Genomic DNA, 4,742 nt, shown 5'->3' on the forward strand with positions numbered 1-4,742 from the left:
AGTCATTCCTTATCCTGTTGGTGTGCCCTGCCCTGCTCACCCCTATTTCTCCTCCTCTCCAAAGTGCTGCTCATGTCAGGTGTTCATAGTTGCTCTGTGTATTGCCTGTCAGCACATGCACAACTGGCTTTCCAATGGCACATGCAGCATGTGTTCCTGGTTTATGGGACACATGTAAGCTAGTCAGAAGCCTGAGCATGGTGACCGTGTCTGTCCTGGACAGTTCTCTCTCTTCACACAACTTTGATGGCATGGCAGGGTGGGACAATGTCTTGGGCAGTCCCCATTCATTGTGAACATAGTATCCTACTGACAGCAGTCAGAATCATAAAGGGCAGAGCTGACTACAGCAAGCATTTCCAGAATCTTCCCTGGAAGTGTGCCTGCTGTGAGAACAGATGTGACACGTGGAATTCACGGACCAGGCCTTAGCCAAGAACTTTTCGATAGGAAAATCATGCCCAAACTTCAGTGGTATGTTGACTGCTAGATGCATAGGGATCCCTGCTGTGAGGAGCGAGGGAAGGGCTATCTCCACTCAGTGATGTTCCCTGCCTGTGCAGGGATAGGTGACACAGGCCGTGCACTTCCCAGTGGTGGGTCTTGCTGACTTCAGTACAGACCTGCTCACCTCAGCTGCCCTTCCCCCTACCCTCGGCCATTGGCACTGTCCTTCAGCCAGCTGACATGTCTGGCTTCCTTTGATGTTGGAGAGATGTTTAAATGGAAAGGGATTATAAATCACCTCAGACTTCCTTGGGAGGCCTGTTGACAAATGGAAAGACAGCACATGAGCATGCAGTCCATGCTCCACTCCCACTATTGAAGAGCAAACACACACCCTGAAAGTGCTGTTTGCCAGGCCTCATACCTGCTGTAAAGTAAGACTATGTGCACTGTGAGTCCTGAATATCTATCTAATCAGCATGACTCCTTAGTGCTTCCCAGAAAAAGTGTGTTTGTGCAAATAAGTTCTCCAAAAGGGCCTCAGATTCCATGTATATGTGATCAAAGATACAGATGTTAATTTTGTTTTTAACTTTCATACTAGTTGTCTTCCATCATGGCTGGAGTGGTTCTGCAGCGACTGAGCAGAAGCACGGTTCGGGTTTGGTGAGAGGAAGAAGCAGGTCTGCACAGTTTTCTGTGGCTGTGATGTGCCTCCTGCCTGCATCTGGCTGCTTCTCTGTCCCCACTAAGCTCAGTCGGGCCTATCTGTGCTTGGACCCACCACTAAGACTCAGCACTTTCATCTGTAGGTATGAACTTCAGTACCTGAGAAACGCTGAAAAAGATTTGAGTATTTTAAGTTAAGATTTGATAAGTGTGCATGTGCCATGATCAAACACATATGAAAAGTGTTTCTTGTATTTATTTGTTTTCCTTCTGTGGCACTTAAATGTGCATATTCTGTTGGCATCCACCCTGTCCATTTGGTCTGTTTCTTGTGTATCTTTGCAAGTGTCTCTCAATAAAGGAAACCACACATGTCTTTGATGTTCACTGCACCATCAGCCTTGACTGAAAGTGCGTTTTGTTCAGTGCTACCTACGGGTTTAAATATATATGTTTTCTAGACAGATAATGAAAGTGTAAGACTTCTCGGGACTTCCAGGAGCAGCGCTAGTCTACAACTTGAATTCGGACTTTCCAAAACACATAGGTTTCCCAAATTCATGTGTTGGGCAGGCCATAACTGCCCCCAGGAGGGGCTCTTCTTGTGTGTGTAGCTTCCAGCGTCCAGCCTGGCACAGTACTATGGGCAGTTGGTGCTGGGAGTCCCCTGACCAAGCTCTGGGCTGCCTTTTTTCCCTCTGCTTAATGAGCTCCAGCTCTTCATGAGCATCCACACTGGCTTCATGTCTAGCTTTCCCTAGGTTGTAAATCCCTTCATGACCACAGCTTCCCGTCAGCCCTTCAGGCCCATTTTTAGAGAGTGGAGTGTATCCCTGGTGCTGCACTGGGTTCTCACACCCGCAGCAAGCTCTTGGTTGCTCTTCACTAATTAAAGAGTGAGAGGTTTGCACTGGTTGTCCACCTCTTCCCTGCCTTCTTTGGCCCATTACTTACGGGATGGTGGGATACCAGGGCTGAGAGAGTTAACTGTCCCAGGGAAGCAGAGCTGACCTTTCCCGGGTGCTCCAGCCCCCTGCCAACACCCTGCAGGGTCTTGCTGCTTCTGTGCTCAGAGGGACTGGACTTTGTTTTGTAGAGGCTCTGGTGCTAGCTTTGGCCACTGGAGGAGCTCAGAGGTGCTCACCCAGCTTTGTGGTGCTGTTCTTGGCTTGTACTTCCGAGGAGCGGGAATAAGGAAAGAGCATTTGAGACAGCGCACAGAATCTCCCTCTGCTGTCCACCCCCTAGAGTGTGTCTCCTGGGGTGCAGGTGGTGAGGGAGATGGGGCTTCCTCTGTGCTTCACGGAGCCTGTGTGGAAGGCTTTGCTGTTGCTTTTGTCTCACCATGCCAGCAACCCTGGCCTTTCTGTCTGCTCCAAGCTGCATCAGGAGTAAGATCAGGGCTGTGCGGTCACACACTGTGGTGCCATGGTGTTATTGAAAACTCGAATGTGAATGTTTCAGGGATAGAGTTTTGTCCCTATGGGACTTTTGATAAATACACTTAATAGGACTCTTTGCAAATCAGCCTTAAAATTGTTGATAATTCTGTTAATAAACTCTAGCTATTTTGAACCAACTTGACTCATATCTCAAATACCGTCTGCTTACCTCACAGTAGAAGGTGAAGCTCTCGCTTCTTACTAGGTGTATTTTTCTTTAGAATGAACCCTGAAAGCCACCCGTTTTCCTATTAACCTTGAACTATTGGAATTGTATTTATTTAACTTTATTGTTTTTACAAAAAATGCACCTTTTGGTCAAAGGGCAGAGCTATGACTCCTTATGTGAGGGATGACGTTCTTTAAGGAACTAAAGGTTTTGTGTCCACACCACACACACTTGAAACTGTGGTTGAAAGAAAACCTATTGAGGGGAGAGTCCCACTGACTTTTTCAGAAGTTAGTGTTTCTGCTTTGGAATAGGACAAGGTCAAGATGGTGAGGGTGCTGGGCACGCCCCTTCCACCTGCTGGTTCCACACCACCATGGCCATAACCACTACAAGCAAACACTGCCTCCCTCCCAGTGTGATTCCTAAAGAGCTATTTTTTACATAAGATATTTAGATTTTGTAAATCACCCAATGCCGCTACCGGATTCATGTGCTTAAAACATCTTTCTAACATTCCACTGTGCCCATTGTTGAGAAAGATGGAAGTGATGAGAATGCAGGAACTAAAACTGAAAAATCCAGGTACTTGCAGAAAGGAAAGGTGACAGTGACAGTAAGTCTGTGTGCACTGTGAGCAAGGCCAGTGTCAGTGTCCCCTCTTCTTGTCCTTGTCAACCCACCCCTCTTCCCCATGTACACTGAGCACAGCATCCCCTCCTTCCTGTCCTTGTTCCCTCCCCTTATGCATTGAGCACAGCAGCCCCTCATTCCTGTTCTTATCCCCTCCCCATGTACGCTGAGCACAGCCAACCCATCCCTCTTATCTTTGTCCCCTCCACCCTTATTCAGCTCCCAGTTGTTCCTATCTTCAAGCCTAGGAGCAAACCCTCTTCTCAGTATTGTTTGACTATGCAAATGTTCGTTTTGCTTCATGCCTCCATTTATACTTATCAGCCAATGTGGTCGCAGATGATTGCTTTCTTTTTATTTTTCCCTTGGTTTGGGGTATGTAAATAATCTAAAATGTACATTGAACTTCACATTGTAAAAGTTTTATTTTATTCCTTGTACTATATTCAGCAAAAATCCCTATGTATATGAAAGTGCATAATAAATATATTTGCTTTACAGAGGATATTGTGTTTTAATTTTATTCTGGAACCAACAGAACATATGTGACAAGCTTATTTTCTATTAGTAACTTACTTTTAGTAAATGTTAGCAAATGTGTTTCAAAACATTAGAGATTAGACAATGAGAAATGACAGAAAAACTTGAAAGGGTAATAGGGAAGCAAGGATTTTGCCTTTCTGTCTTTCTGAGTGCCCTTGAGGGACCCATTCTAGTCACTTTTTTTCCTGATGGGTTCATACTGGGCCCCACCATGTCTGAGAATCAAGTAACTCTTGAGTTTATTCAAAAAAACCTTTACCATTGTACTTCCGAAATTTTAGGATTTTATTGCAAACATAGTCATTGGTTTTCTAAATAAATTTCTACGTCTCCTTCACTCAGTGACTTGAGTCACTTTGTGTGTGTGTGTGTGTGTGTGTGTGTGTGTGTGTGTTTCTCTGTGTGCTGAAAGGGAAATTTGAAAGAAAGCTAATAAACAATTTTCTTTCAAAAAACTTTTGACAATTACAGTATTCTACAGCAGTTACCTGATTGATATTTTGTATAAATTTTTCAGATTAGTGAGACTATTTTTTTTTTTTTTTTTTTGGTTTTTGGGCCACACCCGGTGACGCTCAGGGGTTACTCCTGGCTATGCGCTTAGAAGTCGCTCCTGGCTTGGGGGACCATATGGGACGCCGGGGAATCGAACCGCGGTCCGTCTCCTAGGCTAGCGCAGGTAAGGCAGGCACCTTACCTCCAGCGCCACCGCCCGGCCCCTAGTGAGACTATTTTAATAGCAAAGCTTTAACACAAAGGGGTTGTATACCTAGAAGAAAGAACTTAACAACTGACAGATTGTGTGGACTCAGCTTAGGTAGAGTTTTCTAGTTTCCCAA

This window comes from Suncus etruscus, chromosome 3 (assembly GCF_024139225.1).
Source record: "Suncus etruscus isolate mSunEtr1 chromosome 3, mSunEtr1.pri.cur, whole genome shotgun sequence".
In the NCBI taxonomy this organism is placed as follows: Eukaryota; Metazoa; Chordata; class Mammalia; order Eulipotyphla; family Soricidae; genus Suncus; species Suncus etruscus.